This window comes from Ranitomeya imitator, chromosome 5 (assembly GCF_032444005.1).
Source record: "Ranitomeya imitator isolate aRanImi1 chromosome 5, aRanImi1.pri, whole genome shotgun sequence".
Taxonomy (NCBI): Eukaryota; Metazoa; Chordata; class Amphibia; order Anura; family Dendrobatidae; genus Ranitomeya; species Ranitomeya imitator.
Genome location: NC_091286.1, coordinates 658,823,021 through 658,848,122, shown reverse-complemented (window position 1 = coordinate 658,848,122; position 25,102 = coordinate 658,823,021). Strand labels below are relative to the sequence as shown.

The window sequence follows — 25,102 nt, the reverse complement described above, 5'->3', positions numbered from 1 at the left end:
AACTGCCATGTGTGTCCTTTATATGTCCTTTACTCCTATCAGAGTGTCATTTACATTGAAAAAAAATTGTACACCTCGCCAAATAAATCTTCAATTGAACAGTTACATGCAGATATAAAATCCTCTTTCCTTACATCTAGGAATTTCTGGTTTCTGAAAAATTCAGCTTTTATTTTTCAATCCCCAAATAATTTTTCTCTCTAGTTTCTCAACAGGTTGCAGGATGACTTGCTATGTAAGGAGAGACAATGAAGCAGTTCTATCTGTGCCTATAAAATTAAGAGGATGAGACAAGAAATTACTACTATGTGTAAGTGGCATGATTTACGGGGGAATGCAAGGATGCAGTACTGACTGTGCCTATATAATTTAGAGATATCTGTAGTTGCATGATTTACCGGGGAAGACTAGGAGGCAGTACTGTCTGTGACTATATAATTTATAGATATCTGTAGTTATGTGGTATACAGGAGAAGAGAAGGAGGCAGTACTGTTTGTGTCTATATAATTTATAGATATCTGTAGTTACATGAGTTACAGGGGAAGACAAGGAGGCAGTACTGTCTGTGCCTATATAACTTAGAGATTTCTTTAGTTACAGGATTTACAGGGGAAGACAAGGACGCAGTACTGTCTGTGTCTATATAATTTATAGATATCTGTAGTTATGTGGTATACAGGGGAAGACAAGGAGGCAGTACTGTCTGTGACTATATAATTTATAGATATCTGTAGTTATGTGGTATACAGGAGAAGACAAGGAGGCAGTACTGTTTGTGTCTATATAATTTATAGATATCTGTAGTTACATGATTTACAGGGGAAGACAAGGAGGCAGTATTGTCTGTGCCTATATAATTTAGAGATATCTATAGTTACAGGATTTATAGGGGAAGACAAGGATGCAGTACTGTCTGTGACTATATAATTTAGATGAGAAAGGAAAGTACTACTAGCCGCAGTAACATGAGGGTAAGGCAAGGAGGCAATACTCTCTGTGCTTATATAAATTTAGAGGATGAGACAGGAAAGTACTACTATCTGTAGTTACATCACTTATAGGGGTGACAAGGAGACAGTACTATCTGTGCCTAAATCACATAAAGGTTTAAACAGAGAGGTACTACTATACATAGTTTCAAAATTAAGACAGGGTAAAACAAGGAAACAGTACTATCTACATCTACATATTTATTTATATTTATATCGGCATGTATAGACTACTTTTTATTCTTACAACATAATTTTTTACAATGTGAGGCAGAAACATAGTACCGTCTGTGCCTACATCAATTATATGACACTACAGAGAGGCAATACTTTTAGAGCCCATAATAAATACATGTAGAGACAGTAAGGCAGTACTATCTGTGCTTACAGATGTCACAATCATTATATTGCCAACTGTAGCAAGCTGTGCCGCTATAGTAACGCTCCAGTGCAAACTTTGTAGAACGGTACATCAACTTGGTTGTGAGACGTGGAGACAGTACTATCCAGTGGGTGAGGTGAGATGGAGAAAGGATTTTTTCCTACTACTATACTTAGTGGCATAGTTTATAGAGAATGAGACAATTCTCTTCCTGATATCTTGGCTGGTTTCTCGAGACTTTCCCTTGATGCTACACAAAGAAGCAGTGTGTTTCAGGTGCGCATTAAAATATATCTACAGGTGCGCATTAAAACATATCTACAGGTGTGTCTCTAATAAGCTCAGATGTTGCCTAAAAAGCTTCCAAACACATGACATCATCATATGGGCAGTCCAGAATGGTTTAAAGGCATAGTAATCTTAGTGTATGTAAAGTTTTGACAGTAGTGGAATTAGAGACGATTTTTTTCCACCATTTCATCCCATTTACAGTAGTTATAGTCTTTTGAAGAAGGCGGGGGAAAAAATTCTCAAAAACGAAGAAAAAGAAAAGAAAGTGGCTATTTTTTTTAATTAAATATTGTAGGCTAAGCTACTTTAAACAGAATGAAGCTTGGATGCAATACCACATACAACCTGCAGGCTGGGGTGGCGCTGTTTGCTGAAAAAAAAAAGTCTACATATTGCCATAATTGATGAATCTGGTCTCTACATGGCCACGTCCCGCGCTCGGTATACACAATGGAGGAGAAAACCAGGGGATATAAATAGAGCATTCATCTGGAGCGGAAGTGTAGACAATATGTGGTAGACAATCTCTACGTAACCAGCAATATCTCCCTGTGAAACTATTGACATTACAGACGGCAGCGGCGGAGAATTGTGTCCCCATAACTGCACACATGAGATAAGGGCTGGTGACGCTCTCACATCGCATGGCTTCACATCTCTCATGAAATTTCCCTCAGTCCTTTAGAAAATGTCACAAGCACAAAACTTTGTTTTATATAAACAATATTCAGATTTTTTCCATCTGGAGGGTTCAGATTTCGCTTAAAGGGGGAAATCGCTAATGGTGCCCTCAGATAGAGCTGTGCCACCTGCCCGCCACAGACACATGCAAAAACAGCCAAAAGCCCATTTTTCAGACTTTTGTTGTAGCTTAGAGCTCCTAAATAATAAAGGACCCTCTAAATAAAATAGTAAGTGGTGCCGATAATCCAAGAACCCTGTGAAAATGAGTCATAAACTCAACATAAAAGATTCAGCTTCATGTCTGAGATTTCGCAACTAAGAGGAGACAAAGGTCGTAGCGGAGCAGCCGGACGCCTACTGTAATGTATGAGAACGGGCAGAAAGTGGGAGAAAGGACGGGAACTGATGATGACAACCTGACGGGTTGTTGAATTTATTTTGGAAATTGCTCCAAAAAAGGCAAATTGGACAAAATTTCACACAAAACCCCCAAAATGGGCCAGGCAAAATTGTTGGCACCCTCAACTTAATATTTTGTTGCACGCCCTTTGGAATAAATAACTGCAATCAATCACTTCCTGTAACCATCCAGAAGCTTCCTACATCTCTCAGATGGAATTTTTGAACACTATTCTTTTGCAAACTGCTCCAGGTCTCTCAGATGTGAAGGCGCCGACTCCCAACAGCAATTTTAAGATCTTCCCACAGGTGTTCAATGGGATTTAGATCCGGACTCATTGCTGGCCACTTCAAAACTCTCCAGCTCTCTGTGCTCATCCATTTCTGGTTGTTTCTTGAAGCATGTTTGGGATCATTGTCCTGGTGGAAAACCCATGACCTTGGACAGAAAACCAGCTTTCTGACACTAGACACTACATTGTGACCCAAAGTCCTTTGGTAATCTTCAGATTTAATGATGCTTTGCACACAGCCAAGGCCCCCAGTGCCAGAGGCAGCAAAATAACTCCAAAACATCTTTAACCCCTTAAGCCCCAAGGGTGGTTTGCACGTTAATGACCGGGCCAATTTTTACAATGCTGACCACTATTCCTTTATGAGGTTATAACTCTGGAACGCTTCAACGGATCCCAGTGATTCTGACACTGTTTTCTCAAGACATATTGTACTTCATGATAGTGGTAAAATTTCTTTGATATTACCTGCGTTTATTTGTGAAAAAAACGGAAATTTGGCGAAAATTTTGAAAATTTTGCAATTTTCCAACTTTGAATTTTTATGCAATTAAATCACAGAGATATGTCACACAAAATACTTAATAAGTAACATTTCCCACATGTCTACTTTACATCAGCACAATTTTGGAACCAAAATTTTTTTTTGTTAGGGAGTTATAAGGGTTAAAAGTTGACCAGCAATTTCTCATTTTTACAACACCATTTTTTTTTAGCGACCACATCTCATTTGAAGTCATTTTGAGGGGTCTATATGATAGAAAATACCCAAGTGTGACACCATTCTAAAAACTGCACCCCTCAAGGTGCTCAAAACCATATTCAAGAAATTTATTAACCCTTCTAGTGCTTCACAGGAATTTTTGGAATGTTTAAATAAAAATGAACATTTAACTTTTTTTCACAAAAAATTTACTTCAGCTCCAATTTGTTTTATTTTACCAAGGGTAACAGGAGAAAATAGACCCCAAAAGTTCTTGTACAATTTGTCCTGAGTACGCCGATACCCCATATGTTGGGGTAAACCACTGTTTGGGCGCATGACAGAGCTCGGAAGCGAAGGAGCGCCATTTGACTTTTCAATGCAAAATTGACTGGAATTGAGATGGGACGCCATGTTGCGTTTGGGGAGCCCCTGATGTGCCTAAACATTGAAACCCCCCACAAGTGACACCATTTTGGAAAGTAGACCCCCTAAGGAACTTATCTAGAGGTGTGGTGAAAACTTTGACCTACCAAGTGCTTCACAGAAGTTTATAATGCAGAACCGTAAAAATAAAAAATCATATTTTTTCACAAAAATTATCTTTTCGCCCCCAATTTTTTATTTTCCCAAGGGTAAGAGAAGAAATTGGACCCCAAAAGTTGTTGTACAATTTGTCCTGAGTATGCTGATACCCCATATGTGGGGATAAACCACTGTTTGGGCACATGGGAGACCTCGGAAGGGAAGGAGCGCCGTTTGACTTTTCAATGCAAAATTGACAGGAATTGAGATGGGACGCCATGTTGCGTTTGGAGAGCCACTGATGTGCCTAAACATTGAAACCCCCCACAAGTGACACCATTTTGGAAAGTAGACCCCCTAAGGAACTTATCTAGAGGTGTGGTGAGCACTTTGACCCACCAAGTGCTTCACAGAAGTTTATAATGCAGAACCGTAAAAATAAAAAATCATATTTTTTCACAAAAATTATCTTTTCACCCACATGCTAGCCACCTTAGGGAGAGACCCAAGTTGGGCTAAATGTAGCGGGACGAAAGAGACCGAAAAGCCCTCTACTTAAAGGAAATACATAGTGGATGCTTTCCTGAAACGGAAAGTACTTACAAGCAGCATAATACAAAGAATAGCTGGTTTACCCAGAATCCTTTGCAGTAGGCGGAGCTATGCAAATCATCTCTTTCCACCCCAGTCTAATCCACAGCGCTTGGAACCGCCAAGCGTGCAATGCTGCGGATTAGTTTCTAAAATTACACAGCCAACCAATTCCTACCTGTGGACACGTGTTTCGGGCTTTAGGCCCTCATCAGCACAGGGCTGGAATTGGTTGGCTGTATGGAGTGGGGCTCGGTGAGCAAGCGATACACACATGCTAGCCACCTTAGGGAGAGACCCAAGTTGGGCTAAATGTAGCGGGACGAAAGAGACCGAAAAGCCCTCTACTTAAAGGAAATACATAGTGGATGCTTTCCTGAAACGGAAAGTACTTACAAGCAGCATAATACAAAGAATAGCTGGTTTACCCAGAATCCTTTGCAGTAGGCGGAGCTATGCAAATCATCTCTTTCCACCCCAGTCTAATCCACCCACAATTTTTTATTTTCCCAATGGTAAGAGAAGAAATTGGACCCCAAAAGTTGTTGTACAATTTGTTCTGAGTACGCTGATACCCCATATGTGGGGGTAAACCACTGTTTGGGCGCATGGGAGAGCTCGGAAGGGAAGTAGCGCCGTTTGACTTTTCAATGCAAAACCCCCACCCCCTAAGGAACTTATCTAGATGTGTTTTGAGCGCTTTGACCCACCAAGGGCTTCACAGAAGTTTATAATGCAGAGCCGTAAAAATAAAACAAAAATTTTTTCCCACAAAAAATATTTTTCAGCCCCCAGTTTTGTATTTTCCCGAGGGTAACAGGAGAAATTGGACCCCAAAAGTTGTTGTCCAATTTATCCTGAGTGCGCTGATACCCCATATGTGGGGGGGAACCACCGTTTGGACGCATGGAAGGGCTCGGAAGGGAAGGAGCGCCATTTGGAATGCAGATTTAGATGGAATGGTCTGCAGGCATCACATTGCGTTTGCAGAGCCCCTAATGTACCTAAACAGTAGAAGCCCCCCACAAGTGACCCCATTTTGGAAACTAGACCCCCCAAGGAACTTATCTAGATGTGTTGTAAGAACTTTGAACCCCCAAGTGTTTCACTACAGTTTATAACGCAGAGCCGTGAAAATAAAAAATCTTTTTTTTTCCCACAAAAATTATTTTTTAGCCCCCAGTTTTGTATTTTCCCAAGGGTAACAGGAGAAATTGGACCCCAAAGGTTGTTGTCCTATTTGTCCTGAGTACGCTGATACCCCATATGTTGGGGTAAACCCCTGTTTGGGCACACGGGAGAGCTCGGAAGGGAAGGAGCACTGTTTTACTTTTTCAACGCAGAATTGGCTGGAATTGAGATCGGACGCCATGTCGCGTTTGGAGAGCCCCTGATGTGCCTAAACAGTGGAAACCCCCCAATTATAACTGAAACCCTAATCCAAACACACCCCTAACCCTGATCCCAACAGTAACCCTAACCACACCTCTAACCCTGACACACCCCTAACCCTAATCCCAACCCTATTCCCAACCGTAAATGTAATCTAAACCCTAACCGTAACTTTAGCCCCAACCCTAACCCTAACTTTAGCCCCAACCCTAACTGTAGCCTTAGGCCGTGTTCACACTATGCGGTTTTTACTGCGGAACCGCGGCGATTTTGCCGCTGCGGGTCCGCAGCTGTTTTCCATGCAGGGTACAGTACAATGTTACCCTATGGAAAACAGAAACCGCAGTGCACATGATGCGGAAATACCCGAAAAAAAACGCGCTGAATTGCTGCGGAAAAAAAGAAGGACCATGTCACTTCTTTGTGCAGAATCGCAGCGATTCTGCACCCATAGAAATGCATTGATCCGCACAGCCCCATGCGGGAAGTAATGCGGATAATGTGCGGGTTATACCCAGGGTGGAGGAGAGGAGACTCTCCTCCAGGCCCCGGGAACCATATTTGTATTAAAAAAAAAGAATAAAAATAAAAAATCATGATATACTCACCTCTGAAGTCTCAGCGCTGCACGCCGCCATCCGGTCTCAGGTTTGCTATGCGACCAGGACCTTTGGAACCGGACCGCCACCTGCAGCGCCGAGGAGATCGGGACGTCAGAGGGTGAGTATACCATGATTTTATTATTTTTAACATTACTATTGATGCTGCATATTGCTGCATATGCAGCATAAATAGTAGGGGTAAAATCCCGCAGCGGAACCCGCAGCAGAACCCGCAGGACAAACCGCGATAAATCTGCAGGGATAACCGCAGCGGGTTTGCCCTGCAGATTTATCAAATCCGCTGCGGGAGAACCCGCAGGATAAAAAGGAACGTGTGAATGTGGCCTTAACCCTAGCCCCAACCCTAGCCCTAACCCTAGCCCTAACCCTAGCCCCAACCCTAGCCCTAACCCTAGCCCCAACCCTAACCCTAGCCCTAACCCTAGACCTAACCCTAACCCTAGCCCTAACCCTAGCCCCAACCCTAACCCTAGCCCTAACCCTAGCCCTAACCCTAACCCTAGCCCCAACCCTAACCCTAGCCCTAGCCCTAATGGGAAAATGGAAATAAATACATTTTTTTTATTTTTCCCTAACTAAGGGGGTGATGAAGGGGGGTTTGATTTACTTTTATAGCGGGTTTTTTAGCGGATTTTTATGATTGGCAGCCGTCACACACTGAAAGACGCTTTTTATTGCAAAAAATATTTTTTGCGTTACCACATTTTGAGAGCTATAAATTTTCCATATTTTGGTCCACAGAGTCATGTGAGGTCTTGTTTTTTGCGGGACGAGTTTATGTTTTTATTGGTAACATTTTCGGACAAGTGACAATTTTTGATCACTTTTTATTCCGATTTTTGTGAGGCAGAATGACCAAAAACCAGCTATTCATGAATTTCTTTTGGGGGAGGCGTTTATACCGTTCCGCGTTTGGTAAAATTGATAAAGCAGTTTTATTCTTCGGGTCAGTACGATTACAGCGATACCTCATTTATATTATTTTTTTATGTTTTGGCGCTTTTATATGATAAAAACTATTTTATAGAAAAAATAATTATTTTTGCATCACTTTATTCTGAAGACTATAACTTTTTTATTTTTTTGCTGATCATGCTGTATGGTGGCTCGTTTTTTGCGGGACAAGATGATGGTTTCAGCGGTACCATGGTTATTTATATCTATCTTTTTGATCGCGTGTTATTCCACTTTTTGTTCGGCGGTATGATAATAAAGCGTTGTTTTTTGCCTCGGTTTTTTTTTTCTTACGGTGTTTACTGAAGGGGTTAACTAGTGGGACAGTTTTATAGGTCGGGTCGTTACGGACGCGGCGATACTAAATATGTGTACTTTTATTGTTTTTTTTTTTATTTAGATAAAGAAATGTATTTATGGGAATAATATATATATTTTTTTTTCATTATTTTGGAATATTTTTTTTTTTTTTTACACATTTGGAAATTTTTTTTTTACTTTTTTACTTTGCCCCAGGGGGGGACAATACAGATCGGTGATCTGACAGTTTGCACAGCACTCTGTCAGATCACCGATCTGAGAGAAGTGCAGGCTGCTTCACAGTGCCTGCTCTGAGCAGGCTTCTGTGAAGCCACCTCCCTCCCTGCAGGACCCGGATGCCGCGGCCATATTGGATCCGGGTCTGGAGCAGGTAGGGAGGGAGGTAAGACCCTCGCAGCAACGCGATCACATCGCGTTGCTGCGGGGGGCTCAGGGAAGCCCGCAGGGAGCCCCCTCCCTGCGGGAAGCTTCCATATACGGCCGGCACATCGCGATCATGTTTGATCGCGGTGTGCCGGGGGTTAATGTGCCGGGAGCGGTCCGATAGGCAGCTGACACCTGGCCGCGATCGGCCGCGCTCCCCCCGTGAGCGCGGCCGATCGCATATGACGTACTATCCCGTCACTGGGAATTAAGTCCCAGGGCACCTCGACGGGATAGTACGTCATATGGGATTAAGGGGTTAAACCTCCGCCATATTTGACTGTAGGTACTGTGCTATTTTCTTTGTAGGCCTCATTCTGTTTTCAGTAAACAGAATGATGTGCTTGACCAAAAGGCTTTATCCTGGTCTCATCTGTTCACAAGATGCTTTCCCAGAAGGATTTTGACTTACTCATGTACATTTTGACAAACTGCAGTCTAACTTTTTTATGTTTCTGTCTCAGCGGTAGGGTCTTCCTGGGTCTGCTGCCAAAGTGTTTCATTTCATTCAAATGTCGACGGATAATTTGCACTGACACTATTGCACCCTGAGCCTGCTGGACTGCTTGAATTTCTTTGGAACTTGGTTGCGTTGCAACTTTTCATCAATTCTTCTCTGCCGTTCAGGTCCAGGAAGATTCTCTACATTGCCATGGGTTGTAAACTTCTGATTATGTTGTGCACATTGAGCAAAGTAACATCCAGATCTCTGGAGATGAATTTGTAACCTTGGGATTGTTGATATTTTGCAACAATTTTGGCTCTCAAATCCTCAGACAGTTCTCTTTTCCTCTTTCTGTTCTCCATGCTTAGCGTAGCACACACAGACACACAATGCAAAGCTTGAGTCAATTTCTCCCCTTTTTATCTGGTTTCAAGTATGATTTTCATATTACCCACACCTGTTACTTGCCACAGGAAAATTTTAACTAGGATCACATGCCTGAAACAAAATTGTTTACCCGCAATTTTGGAAAGGCGCCAACATTGTCTGGCTCATTTTTGGAGTTTTGCTTGAAATTTTGCCTTTTTTCTGTTTTTTTTTTTTGCATTCCAATACACACAAAGGAAATAAACATGTGTGCCAACTATTTGAAATCCCAATACCCCTGTTGTATAATATGCGGCCCCTCAATCCCCCTTTGTATAACATCTGGCCCCTCACTTCGTCGTTGTGTGACATCCAATCCCATTGGCCCTGGTGTATAAGGTCTTTAAACCTGTTATGGTTTTTAATGTTTTTATCTTTGGAGTGTATTTGTCTGTCAATAAAGATTTATTATTTTATTTATGAGTGATCCTTGGTATTAGTATGCCCTTTTTTCTTCTTGGTGTATAAGGTCTGGCTCTTTTGCAACATCAGTACAAATACTGCGCTCGCCACCGGGAGATTCCTATATCCATTGAAAGAGCATGGAGAAGAGAACAATCGACGAGTATTTTGCAGGAACCATTAGCACTTTCTAACACTTTCTCTATAGAAATGATCAGATTTTTGCTGTGAAGAAGCATCAATAGATAATTCTATAGATACCGTGGCTTCCAGAAGTATTCAACCCTTTGGCTTTTTACCTATTTTGTTACATTGTAATTTGTGTTTAAATATTTTTGCAATCCGATTTGTGTGTGATGCATCAGCCCTAAATAGCCTAAGTTGGTGAAGTGAAATGAGAAAAATATAAGAAAATTAAATGTATGAAAGCAAATAACTAAAAATTGGCAAGTGCATATGCATTTATCCCTTTTGCTATGAAGCCTCTAAAAACTTTTGATTCAAGCCATTTCCTTTGATAAGTCCCATGCTTAGTGACAGGACGTTCCCCTGTGTGCAATCTAAGTGTTGCATCTCTGTCAGTATGCACATTTTATATTTTCTGAAAGGCCACAGAGGCTGCAGCACCATTAACAAGAGGCACCACTAACCAAACACCATGAAGACCAAGGAGATCTCCAAGCAACATCATGAAAACCAAGGAGAACTCCAAACAACGCCATGAAGACCAAGGAGATCTCCAAACACCAAACAACACCATGAAGACTAAGGAGATCTCCCAACATCACCATGAAGACCAAGGAGATCTCCAAACAACACAATGGAGACCAAGGAGATCTCCAAGCAACACCATTAAGACCAAGGAGATCTCCAAACAATGCCATGAAGACCGAGGAGATCTCCAAACATCACCATGAAGACCAAGGAGATCTCCAAACAACACCATGAAGGCCAAGGAGATCTCCAAACATCACCATGAAGACCAAGGAGATCTCCACACAACACCATGAAGAACAAGGAGAACTCCAAACAACGCCATGAAGACCAAGGAGATCTCCAAACACCAAACAACACCATGAAGAATAAGGAGATCTCCCAACATCACCATGAAGACCAAGGAGATCTCCAAACAACACAATGGAGACCAAGGAGATCTCCAAGTAACACCATTAAGACCAAGGAGATCTCCAAACAATGCCATGAAGACCAAGGAGATCTCCAAACATCACCATGAAGACCAAGGAGATCTCCAAACAACACCATGAAGGCCAAGGAGATCTCCAAACATCACCATGAAGACCAAGGAGATCTCCACACAACACCATGAAGACCAAGGAGATCTCCAAACAAGGAAAACTTGAAGAAATCCAGCTCCAGGAAATAGAAATAATCCTTTGTTTAAAATTCGAAACAGCTTTATTCAAAAATTATCATGGTAAAAAATTCAAACTCGACAAACAAGTGGCAGAAGAGAGGATCACATCTCAGCACTTCACTGAAGAACACAATAGTGTTCGAAACGCGTTCAGTGAAGTGCTGAGATGTGATCCTCTCTTCTGCCACTTGTTTGTCGGGTTTGAATTTTTTACCATGATAATTTTTGAATAAAGCTGTTTCGAATTTTAAACAAAGGATTATTTCTATTTCCTGGAGCTGGATTTCTTCGAGTTTTCCTGTATCTACCACGTCACTGGCTGGACGTTTATCCTTGCTCGGATGTCTCCATTATACTTGGACCTTGTTGGGTGAGCTGAATTATTTTTCTTTTGTACACAGATCTCCAAACAACACCATAAAGGCCAAAGAGATCTCCTAAGAAGTACAAGTCAGAGTTGAGTTATAAACAAATCTCCCAATCTCTGATGAATCCCCCAAAGCACCATCAAATCCATTATCATCAAATGGAAAGAACATGGTACCACAACAAACTTGCCAAGAGAAGGCCACCCACCGAAACTCTCACCCTGGACAAGGAGGACATTAATCAGAGGCAGCACAGAGACCAAAGGTAAAACTGAAGGAGTTGCAGAGTTCCCAAGCAGAGACTGGAGTATTGGTCTATATGACCACAATAAACCATACACTCCATAGAGGTGGCCTTTATGGGAGAGTGGGCAGAAAAAAAGCCTTTACTTACACATAAAACGGCTCGTTTTGAGTTTGTCAAAAGACGTGTGAGAGATTCACCAAATGTGTGGAAGAAGGTGCTGTGGTCTGATGAGACCAAAATTAAACTTTTTGGCCACCAAGCTAAACGCTATGTCTGGCGCCAAGCTGACACAGCTCATTACCCCAAGAACACCATCCCTACAGTGAAAAATCATGGTAGCAGCATCATGCTGTGTGTATTTTTTTCGGCAGGAAGGACAGAGAAAGTGGTCCGAGTCGAGGTGAAGATGGATGGTGATTTGAGGCTGGATGTAGGTTCACCTTCCAACAAGACAATGACCAAAGCGATTATCTCCTTTTTGCATCGGATGGTGAAAGCCAGAGCAGAACTTCTCTCTTTCTAGACATTGAACATCAGCAAACACCTGCCGAGAGAAAGAGGTGAATGGTTCACAAGGGAGTGTTATGACGGCAGCACAAGCGGCGGGGGGACCATTTTGGCCGTCTGTTGTGCACACCCCCCTATCTACTGACTCATACTTCACTGTCTTCTCCACAGAGGTCTCTGGTTCCTGGAGAGTTTTGTGCTCGGCATTTACTGGATTTTTTTTTTCCAGCTGTAATTTGTCCACAAAGGAAATGGAGAATTTACAAGGTGTTCAGCAAAGGATCGGCCATAAATCAGCCTGGACTGAGCGCGTAGAGAGGCATTATCGGATTAGTAACAGCTCTTCTGACAGTGAACTGGAAGGACCGAAGATTAGAACACCCGAAAGGAATGTGCAGAGACATCCACCGATAGAGAGGAGCGAGCCACAAAATCATTGATGTCAAGCTTTACTATTGAAAGATGGCGCCGCTCCGCACCAGGCACGCATCAGAAAAAAGTAGCGAGTGGCAAGTAGAGCGCTGATGGCAATTTTTCAATTGTTTGCAGCCGCATGCCACCATTTTTGCACTGTATAGTGGTATTATTTATGAACTGTACAACACACTATTTGGATACTGTTTGGTGGCATTATTACGGTATTGCACGGTGATGCGCCTCTTAATGAATTTCCGGTATCTTTCAACTTTAATTTTTCATCTGCTTGACAATATTGTGTTTGTTCCACAATGTTCCTAGTTGTAGGCATGTCCTTTACATAAACTGACGCAAACCCTCAAAAAAAACAGTGAAACTCCATGTTGTGGGGAGCAAAACCTGAAAAATGCCAAAGAGCGTAAATGCTTTCACCTCCCACTGTACTTCATGGTAGAATTCTTTATTCGCAGTATGGCACTGCTTATTTTACGAACACTATGGTGGTTTGATTTCCAAACTGAATAGACGTATTGGTTCTGCCCTGTAGGGCAGTAGTTTATATGCCCTGTATGGCACTGATGTTTAGCCAATCTATAGCACAGTATGGTGGTGTTATTTAGGCACTATATGGTAGTAGTCTTTAGGCACAACATGGCACTGATTGTTAGGCAAAGTGTTGAAAAGTTATTTGGGCACTAGATGGCACTGCTACTTCTGCTGCCTTGTATTTGACTCGTTTATATTCCACAGTGATCATCATCGCTGTCCCCATTGGGGCTCACAATCTAATTTCCCTATCAGTATGTCTGGGAGGAAACCCACGCAAACAGGGAGAGAACATCCAAACTCCTTGCAGATGTTGTCCTTGGTGGGATTTGAACCCAGGACCTCAGCGCTGCAAGGCTGCTGTGCTAACCACTGAGCCACCGTGCTTCCCCATACTATGGCAGGATACTTTGTGCCGCTGCTATTGATCCGCTGTATGGAACTGTTACTTAACACTCTGTGCTAGTCTTCTTTATTACCGTATAACACTGCTATAACAGTGTTCTTTTGGCACGGTATGGTGGTGTTATTTGAGCACTGTATAGCGCTATTATTTGGGCACAGTATGGTGGTGTAATTTGGGCACTGTATAGCGCTATTATTTAGGCACAGTATGGTGGTGTTATTTGGGCACTGTATAGCACTGTTATTTAGGCACGGTATGGTGGTGTTATTTGAGCACTGTATAGCGCTATTATTTGGGCACAATATGGTGGTGTAATTTGGGCACTGTATAGCACTGTTATTTAGGCACGGTATGGTGGTGTTATTTGAGCAGTGCATAGCGCTATTATTTGGGCACAGTATGGTGGTGTAATTTGGGCACTGTATAGCACTGTTATTTAAGCACGGTATGGTGGTGTTATTTGGACACTGTATAGCACTGTTATTTAGGCACGGTATGGTGGTGTTATTTGGGCACTGTATAGCGCTATTATTTGGACACAGTATGGTGGTGTAATTTGGGCACTGTATAGCACTGTTATTTAGGCACGGTATGGTGGTGTTATTTGAGCACTGTATAGCGCTATTATTTGGGCACACTATGGTGGTGTAATTTGGGCACTGTATAGCACTGTTATTTAGGCACGTATGGTGGTGTAATTTGGGCACTCTATAGCACTGTTATTTAGGCACGGTATGGTGGTGTTATTTGGACACTGTATAGCACTGTTATTTAGGCACGATATGGTGGTGTTATTTGGGCACTGTATAGCGCTATTATTTGGGCACAGTATGGTGGTGTTATTTGGGCACTGTATAGCACTGTTATTTAGGCACGGTATGGTGGTGTTATTTGAGCACTGTATAGCGCTATTATTTGGGCACACTATGGTGGTGTAATTTGGGCACTGTATAGCACTGTTATTTAGGCATGGTATGGTGGTGTTATTTGAGCACTGTATAGCGCTATTATTTGGGCACACTATGGTGGTGTAATTTGGGCACTGTATAGCACTGTTATTTAGGCACGTATGGTGGTGTAATTTGGGCACTGTATAGCACTGTTATTTAGGCACGGTATGGTGGTGTTATTTGGACACTGTATAGCACTGTTATTTAGGCACGGTATGGTGGTGTTATTTGGGCACTGTATAGCGCTATTATTTCGGCACAGTATGGTGGTGTTATTTGGGCACTGTATAGCACTGTTATTTAGGCACGGTATGGTGGTGTTATTTGAGCACTGTATAGCGCTATTATTTGGGCACAGTATGGTGGTGTAATTTGGGCACTGTATAGCACTGTTATTTAGGCACGTATGGTGGTGTAATTTGGGCACTGTATAGCACTGTTATTTAGGCACGGTATGGTGGTGTTATTTGGACACTGTATAGCACTGTTATTTAGGCACGGTATGGTGGTGTTATTTGGGCACTGTATAGCACTGTTATTTAGGCACAGTATGGTGATGTTATTTGAGCACTGTATAGCGCTGTTATTTAGGCACGCTATGGTGGTGTAATTTGGACACTGTATAGCACTGTTATTCAGGCACGGTATGGTGGTGTAATTTGGACACTGTATAGCACTGTTATTTAGGCACAGTATGGTGATGTTATTTGGGCACTGTATAGCGCTGTTATTTGGGCACAGTATGGTGGTGTTACAGTATTTGGGCACTGTATAGTGCTGTTATTTGGACACAGTATGATGGTGTTATTTGAGCACTGTATAGCGCTATTATTTGGGCACAGTATCGTGGTGTTATTTGGGCACTGTATAGCACTGTTATTTAGGCATGTTATGGTGGTGTTATATGGGCACTGTATAGCACTGTTATTTAGGCATGGTATGGTGGTGTTATTTGGGTACTGTATAACGCTGTTATTTAGGCACGGTTATGGTGGTGTTATTTGGGCACTGTATAGCACTGTTAATTAGGCACAGTATGGTGGTGTTATTTGGGCACTGTATAGCACTGTTAGGCACAGTATGGTGGTGCTATTTGGGCACTGTATAGCGCTGTTATTTAAGCACGGTATAGTGGTGTCATTTGGGCACTGTATAGCACTGTTAATTAGGCACGGTATGGTGGTGTTATTTGGGCACTGTATAGCGCTGTTATTTGGGCACAGTATGGTGGTGTTATTTGGGCACTGTATATCACTGTTATTTAGGCACAGTTTGGTGGTGTTATTTGGCCACTGTATAGCACTGTTATTTAGGCACGGTATGGTGGTGTTATTTGGGCACTGTATAGCACTGTTAATTAGGCACGGTATGGTGGTGTTATTTGGGCACTGTATAGCGCTGTTATTTGGGCACAGTATGGTGGTGTTATTTGGGCACTGTATAGCACTGTTGTTTAGGCACAGTATGGTGGTGTTATTTGGGCACTGTATAGCACTGTTAGTTAGGCATGGTATGGTGGTGTTTGGGCACTGTATAGCACTGTTATTTAGGCAATGTATGGTGGTGTTATTTACGCACGGTATGGTGGTGTTATTTGGGCACTGTATAGCACTGTTATTTAGGCACGGTATGGTGGTGTTATTTGGGCACTGTATAGCACTGTTAGTTAGGCATGGTATGGTGGTGTTATTTGGGCACTGTATAGCACTGTTATTTAGGCACAGTATGGTGGTGTTATTTGGGCACTGTATAGCACTGTTATTTAGGCACGGTATGGTGGTATTTGGGCACTGTATAGCACTGTTATTTAGGCACGGTATGGTGGTGTTTGGGCACTGTATAGCACTGTTATTTAGGCACGGTATGGTGGTGTTTGGGCACTGTATAGCACTGTTATTTGGGCACTGTATATCACTGTTATTTAGGCACGTTATGGTGGTGTTATTTGGGCACTGTATAGCACTGTTAGTTAGGCATGGTATGGTGGTGTTTTTTGGGCACTGTATAGCACTGTTATTTAGGCACAATATGGTGGTGTTATTTGGGCACTGTATAGCACTGTTATTTAGGCACGGTATGGTGGTGTTATTTGGGCACTGTATAGCACTGTTAGTTAGGCATGGTATGGTGGTGTTTTTTGGGCACTGTATAGCACTGTTATTTAGGCACAATATGGTGGTGTTATTTGGGCACTGTGTAGCACTGTTATTTAGGCACGGTATGGTGGTGTTTGGGCACTGTATAGCACTGTTATTTGGGCACTGTATAGCACTGTTATTTAGGCACGGTATGGTGGTGTTATTTGGGCACTGTATAGCACTGTTAGTTAGGCATGGTATGGTAGTGTTTTTTGGGCACTGTATAGCACTGTTATTTAGGCACAATATGGTGGTGTTATTTGGGCACTGTATAGCACTGTTATTTAGGCACGGTATGGTGGTGTTATTTGGGCACTGTATAGCAGTGTTAGTTAGGCACGGTATGGTGGTGTTATTTGGGCACTGTATACCACTGTTATTTAGGCATGGTATGGTGGTGTTATTTGGGCACTGTATAGCACTGTTATTTAGGAACAGTTTGGTGGTGTTATTTGGGCACTGTATAGCAATGTTATTTAGGCACGGTATGGTGGTGTTATTTGGGCACTATATGGCACTGTTAGTTAGGCATGGTATGGTGGTGTTATTTGGGCACTGTATAGCACTGTTAATTAGGTACAGTATGGTGGTGTTATTTGGGCACTATATAGCACTGTTATTTAGGCACGGTATGGTGGTGTTATTTGGGCACTGTATAGCAGTGTTAGTTAGGCACGGTATGGTGGTGTTATTTGGGCACTGTATAGCACTGTTATTTAGGCATGGTATGGTGGTGTTATTTGGGCACTGTATAGCACTGTTATTTAGGAACAGTTTGGTGGTGTTATTTGGGCACTGTATAGCAATGTTATTTAGGCACGGTATGGTGGTGTTATTTGAGCACTATATGGCACTGTTACTTCACTTTACAGTAACAATATGTAGGCACTGTATGGCACTATTACTAGTTATATACAGTATGGTAGTGTTATTTAGGCACTGTGCGGCATTATGGTTTAACATTAAACAGTGAAACCTCCATAAAACGTAAAAATAAAATAAAAAAATTGCACAAGAAATCACAGTGTGAGTTGTCTCTTCCTTGCTGTAATTTGCAGAGGAGAGATCAGTGGAGGTCGGACACCCAACTCTCCCACCAATCGGGTGTTATTTGCTCCTGCTGCAGATGGATGTTAACTCTTTGAGCTTATGTGTGTATTATGGATGGCCTTATTATGTGGACTTGCATTCTGCTGTCACAGAACACTTTTAGATTTTGGCATAAGTGCACGATAAGGTGCTCTTATTTTGCAGTTATATGGCAGCATTATATTTACCATGCTTCATTTTTCCCCTACAAGTACAGATTGCGAAGATGGACAACACCCATCCGCAGGACACATTGGGAAAGTAGTTTATTAAATGATACATATTAGCTCTGCTTTATGATGTTACGATGACCGACATTGTCCTGTACGATGATGAAATGGAGAGAACAGATACGAGCAGCGCAGGGGTCACAGAGGATTTCAGCACATAATATCCTGCCTTCCTGAACAGCAGGGTGTCCCGCTAGTCACTTCCATTTCCTGCCCACAAGGGAAGGGTCCCAGCACGTTTCTGACATTAGAAGTGAAGAACGTCAACTATGTGAGCCAAACACAGCTGCAATCCAGAAGGTAGAGGACGGGGGAATCTGGGACGGTCCTGCGCCACCGCAGGTGCCAAAAAATCCAGATAGAAAACCCAAGAACTAGTAGTATGTTAATTAAGACCACAATCCAAAATCAAAATTGTAAGGATCCCAGTAGTGAGACCCCCAGAGATCATACACAGTTTATAGGATATAATGCTTTTCGTGGATTAACCACCTTAGGCTGCGTTTACACCTTGCGATCATGATGCATTTAAACCTTGATTTTTGATATTTTGAATGGCTGATTTTTGTCTCTTACATCAGCTCCTACAACATATTGTCTGCTATCTTTACAAGACAGAGACGCAGGATAATTGAACAATGTTTGCTGATATGTTTTTTTTTTGTTTTATACCACAATAAATGAACCACAGCAGCAATCTGTGAACGCAGCCTTATGGTATAACTATTCACAAAAAGTCAAAGTTCAACCCCACTTTTTTGCAACTTCATAAGGTTCCAGATTGCTGAGTTTTAGGCTTCTATCTGCACCCCATGTGCTCTGAACGACTGCTGATGAAGTTTCCTATGGACATTGGGCCGGATCATCATTTTTTTTTTTAAATGGGTAAAAATATTCTATAGTGACGTTTTTATTTTTACTTGCGATTTTTTGTTTTAATTTTACTTGGTTTTGTTTTGCTGCTCGCCTCCTGGCAATGGTTGTGGATAACCAGATGTTTTAGCCCAATTAATTTTTTGCCATTTTTCCAACTGCCGTCTCATTTATGCTACATTACCCTAATGGATATGAACATACTGATCAACGATCGCGTTATTGAACAGCGTTGAATCAAAAGTGTTTTTCGTTTTCTTTAAAAGTTACAACTTTATTAACATATATGCCAACAAACGATACATAAAAATTAAAATAGTGCCTCAAAACCGCTAAAAAAGCTTTAAATGTAGGTAAGCGTAGGAACTTCATACATTCAGAGAGAACAATTTTTAATTGTAACAGTTTCCGAATAGCGTAATGAATATATTAATTTAGGGCATGAAAATATATCCCCACTAGAAAATAACACTGTGTTACAGAGCAAGTAGCATGCTAAGAAAACACCTTAAAGCAAATAGGTGTCTACGTATATGTGGGCACACACAAATAGCCCTACTGATCTAATATTTAGACAATTGAGAGTTTATGATGTAACAATTATTCTTGTGCTTGTGCCTATAAGTAATACATGGGATATACAGCATCGCAGCAAACATATGGATTCACAGTACTGATACTATAGTTCTTAACAGTCTTATGAGCCTATCTAAAAAGAAAAGGCTCCTTATCGAATGAGCGCCAAATAAGCTACTCATAAATAATTATACACTATGCATATAAGCACGGACGAATGTCCAAATAAGTCGATTTCATATATCTAAGTATGGGCCAATAACCACACATGCCAATTAGTGGCTGAGATGCATGAGCCCGTTTTAGAACTCCTTTTAAATTATTGTCCACAACTAAATCAATATAGTCTATAAATCACGCTGTAGAAACAGCATTTCAAAGCAGCATTATGACCATTATAAGCTCTGGCAGCGCAGCAAATTGTGCAAAAGTGACCTCCTTATTATCTATGGTAATGGCACAATGAGTAACGCTAAAAACTGTTGCTAGCAGTGTTATATTACACAGCGCACAGAAGAACAAACTACGGAAATCAATAAATACATATACAGTTAGGTCCATATATATTTGGACAGAGACAATATTTTTCTAATTTTGGTTATAGACATTACCACAATGAATTTTACACAAAACAATTCAGATGCAGTTGAAGTTCAGACTTTCAGCTTTCATTTGAGGGTATCCACATTAAAATTGGTTGAAGGGTTTAGGAGTTTCAGCTCCTTAACATGTGCCACCCTGTTTTTAAAGGGACCAAAAGTAATTGGACAATTGACTCCAAGGCTATGTCATGGACAGGTGTGGGCAATCCCTTCGTTATGTCATTCTCAATTAAGCAGATAAAAGGCCTGGAGTTGATTTGAGGTGTGGTGCTTGCATTTGGAAGGTTTTGCTGTGAAGTAAACATGCGGTAAAGGAGCTCTCCATGACGGTGAAACAAGCCATCCTTAAGCTGCGAAAATAGAAAAAACCCATCCGAGAAATTGCTTTAATATTAGGAGTGGCAAAATCTACAGTTTGGTACATCCTGAGAAAGAAAGAAAGCACTGTTGAACTCATCAATGTAAAAAGACCTGGGCTCCCACGGAAGACAACAGTGGTGGATGATCGCAGAATAATCTCCATGGTGAAGAGAAACCCATTCACAACAGCCAACCAAGTGACCAACACTCTCCAGGAGGTCGGTGTATCAATATCCAAATCTACCATAAAGAGAAGACTGCATGAAAGTAACTACAGAGGGTTCACTGCACGGTGCAGCCACTCATAAGCATCAAGAATAAAAAGGCTAGACTGGACTTTGATAATAAAAAAATCTAAAAAAGCCGCACAGTTCTGGAAGAACATTCTTTGGACAGATGAAACCAAGATCAACCTCTACCAGAATGATGGAAAGAGAAAAGTATGGCGAAGGCATGGTACAGCTCATGATCCAAAGCATACCACATCATCTGTAAAACACGGCGGAGGCAGTGTGATGGCTTGGGCATGCATGGCTGCCAGTGGCACTGGGTCACTAGTGTTTATTGATGATGTGACACAGGATGGAAGCAGCCGAATGAATTCTGAGGTCTTCAGAGCCGCCATACTGTGTGCTCAGATCCAGCCAAATGCAGCCAAACTGATTGGTCGTCGTTTCATAATACAGATGGACAATGACCCAAAACATAAAGCCAAAGCAACCCAGGAGTTTATTAAAGCAAAGAAGTGGAATATTCTGGAATGGCCAAGTCATTCACCTGATCTCAACCCAATTGAGCAGCATTTCACTTGTTAAAGACTAAACTTCAGACAGAAAGGCCAGAAACAAGCAGCAACTGAAAACCACCGCAGTGACGGCCTGGCAGAGCATCAAAAAGGAGGAAACACAGCGTCTGGTGATGTCCATGAGTTCAAGACTTCAGGCAGTCATTGCCAACAAAGGGTTTTCAACCAAGTACTAGAAATGAACATTTTATTTAAAATTATTGAATCTGTCCAATTACTTTTGGTCCCTTTAAAAACAGGATGGCACATGTTAAGGAGCTGAAACTCCTAAACCCTTCAACCAATTTTAATGTGGATAACCTCAAATGAAAGCTGAAAGTCTGAACTTCAACTGCATCTGAAGTGTTTTGTGTAAAATTCATTGTGGTAATGTCTATAACCAAAATTAGAAAAATGTTGTCTCTGTCCAAATATATATGGACCTAACTGCATATGTATTTATTGATTTCCGTAGTTTGTTCTTCTGTGCGCTGTGTAATTTAACACTGCTAGCAACAGTTTTTAGCGTTACTCATTGTGCCATTACCATGGATAATAAGGAGGTCACTTTTGCGCAATTTGCTGCGCTGCCAGAGCTTATAATGGTCATAATGCTGCTTTGAAATGCTGTTTCTACAGCGTGATTTATAGACTATATTGATTTAGTTGTGGACAATAATTTAAAAGGAGTTCTAAAACGGGCTCATGCATCTCAGCCACTAATTGGCATGTGTGGTTATTGGCCCATACTTAGATATATGAAATCGACTTATTTGGACATTTGTCCGTGCTTATATGCATAGTGTATAATTATTTATGAGTAGCTTATTTGGTGCTCATTCAATAAGGAGCCTTTTCTTTTTAGATAGGCTCATAAGACTGTTAAGAACTATAGTATCAGTACTGTGAATCCATATGTTTGCTGCGATGCTGTATATCCCATGTATTACTTATAGGCACAAGCACAAGAATAATTGTTACATCATAAACTCTCAATTGTCTAAATATTAGATCAGTAGGGCTATTTGTGTGTGCCCACATATACATAGACACCTATTTGCTTTAGGGTGTTTTCTTAGCATGCTACTTGCTCTGTAACACAGTGTTATTTTCTAGTGGGGAAATATTTTCATGCCCTAAATTAATATATTCATTACGCTATTCGGAAACTGTTACAATTAAAAATTGTTCTCTCTGAATGTACGAAGTTCCTACGCTTACCTACCATTACAGCTTTTTTAGCGGTTTTGAGGCACTATTTTAATTTTTATGTATTGTTTGTTGGCATATATGTTAATAAAGTTGTAACTTTTAAAGAAAACGAAAAACACTTTTGATTCAACGCTGTTTAATAACGCGATCGTTGATCAGTATGTTCATACGTATAATTTGAGTGTTGCCCATCCCTAGAGTGCGGAAATGGGACTGGGTCATATGTTTAAATATTACCCTAATGGAGTACAAAATCAGATTTTTTTTTTTCTTTTCCATTCACTTAAATGGAAATTATTTTCAGCTGCAGAAATTTCTGCAACAAAAATGGGAAAAATTACATTAAAAAATGCAGGGAAAAAACCCCACAGATTGCTACTGCACATTTTTGTACCTCTATAAAAAAAAGAGCGTAGCTCACGGGAGAACATGGTATAGAAAGGCACAAAATGAAAAAAATTGGTGAATTTGCTCCAGTTTACCAAAATTTACTTTTTTGTCACTTTTTTTTTTCAGTCTTATGGTATTTGTTGAGGATTTTGGTGCCAAATTCTTCACACTGGCTCACCCCGGTGGTGATTTTTTTTCACAAAATAAAAAAAACTCTTTTATTTCTCTTCTTTGACCTTTTTTATGCATTTTTAGAGCACAAAATTGAATGTTCCACTGAAATAAGACAAAATTTGTGTACCGATCCCAGGCAAACATAAATAAAATTATTCCAATGGTGAAGAAGATTCGAGTAAAATTTGCGGCAAAATTTTTTTTAAAAGTCACAATTGGATGAATTGTATGTAAAGAAGTGTAAAACAAAAACGACCCCGACATTGGCAAATAAAACGAAGACCCAGCTGGACACGTAGAGAGTCGACATAAAAAAGGCGCAAATTACACCAAAAACAAGACGAAAAAAGGTGCAGATGGAATAATGAATTCCTATGCGAAGACTTGGTTGAATACTTGAGGGCTTCTATAGGGTGCAGGACTCCGATTTCCAAACCATTAGGTGCCTGATTACTGGAATTTAAGAATTTCTCTGTTGGAATAAGACGTTATCTCCGCCTGTAAACTGTCCCATTGCTATGGGCCTCACGGGCCCCACACTGGCCATGAATATAAGCTAGGATGGGTGGTACACTGATTAGTGGGGTTCAGTTATTGGGACCCTTATGGACCGTCAGGATGGGCTTTGGTTGTACGTAATGATGGCAGGACCCAATGTCAAGGACTTCCGAGGCTTCACTTTTCCCAAACTTCTAATAAATTGGACCACTGATTGACCACTTATCACTTCTGGTGGCCACGACAGATGGAGAGCTAGCCACAAATACAAACTATCATTCAATGGAAATCAATAACAATGGGGGGCATCGGACCCCCAAGAATCAATGTTTTACCTCTTTTACCACTGTACCCGAAAGCTACATTGTATCACCATAAAGTCAAGAAAACTGTGTCTACCCAGGAACCGCAAGTGCCAGCAAAACTTTCCAGTGACTGACCAGTAGACCAGCTTTGTCCCACCTGACTGTATTTGCTGAGACTTATAGTCCCCCAGGGACCCCTTCAAAGTCTCCAGACATTTGCTTTGCAATAGGAGGAATTTGCAGAACATTGTGCACACAAGAAGACCACATTTTATTCTCAGAGTGCTGAGACTTGCAGTTCCCCAATTGAACAACCAGACATTTACAGCACGAGTATACAGAGAAATGTACAATGCATCTATTTGTGTCACTGGAGGAAAAATAAATAGGAAAAAGTTTCAATCAGTGCTGACTATAGGACTATATGCTCCTGTCGTTGGACGTCCTCACAGCGTCTTACACAAAATAACAGGAAGATGAAATGCGGGGAAAGAAAACTGTCCTGTCCCAGAAATTTTACCCAAGAACGTAAAGAAGAACAGGATCTGCGGCCGCAGCCGGAAACGTAGAATTCAACGTCTGCAGACACTTGCGGAGAATTCCTACCTTTTCCGAGTCTCCTCTCCTAATCCCGGCTCCAGGATCGCACTGTGTCCTGCTAATCTCTGGCAGATTCCTGCAGGGTCTGCTGTATCCTTAATATCCAGAGGAAGACCACACCTCCGGTGAGGAGGACTCCGATGGAGGAGACGGCTCCCCGCACAAGTCCTAGTGCACTGCTGTACTAATGTCTATCTGCAGTCCTATGCAAAAGTGTTAGGCAGGTGTGGGAAAAAAAAGGCTGCAAGTAAAGTTCTGCAATAGTACAGAATGAGGAAAAAGGCAGCAAACAGGCTCTCCATACATGTGTTGTGACTGTCACACAGCAGCTCCGAACAGCTGATTATCGGGAGCGCTCCAGGTATCCGGGTCCTCAATGCAGCTAGTCGGATAAGCTCTTAGTTATTAGTAACCAATTACACCAGACAGGAGATAATAATCATCATTGTCATATGTACGTTGTAATACCGTCATTAACTGAAACAGAAACAGCCGTGTAGGAGGCTTACCGTTAAACCTGTGTATATGTAGTGTCGGTGTGTTAATATACTCACCTATCTGCCCCCTATGGAGTTCTCTGCTCCTCTTCTGAGTCACGTGACGGCCATTCA

General features: G+C 41.5%; 1 protein-coding gene across 1 annotated transcript in view; it reads right to left on the bottom strand.

Moving 5' to 3' along the window:
- The window catches only part of ADGRF5 (adhesion G protein-coupled receptor F5), a 226,538-nt gene extending 201,975 nt beyond the window's left edge, over positions 1 to 24,563 (bottom strand). The window contains exon 1 of the mRNA XM_069728193.1: positions 24,498 to 24,563. The gene's annotated coding sequence lies outside the window, so the exon portion shown is untranslated. The remainder of the gene's footprint in view (positions 1 to 24,497) is intronic.
- Between the last annotated feature and the right edge of the window lie 539 nt (positions 24,564 to 25,102).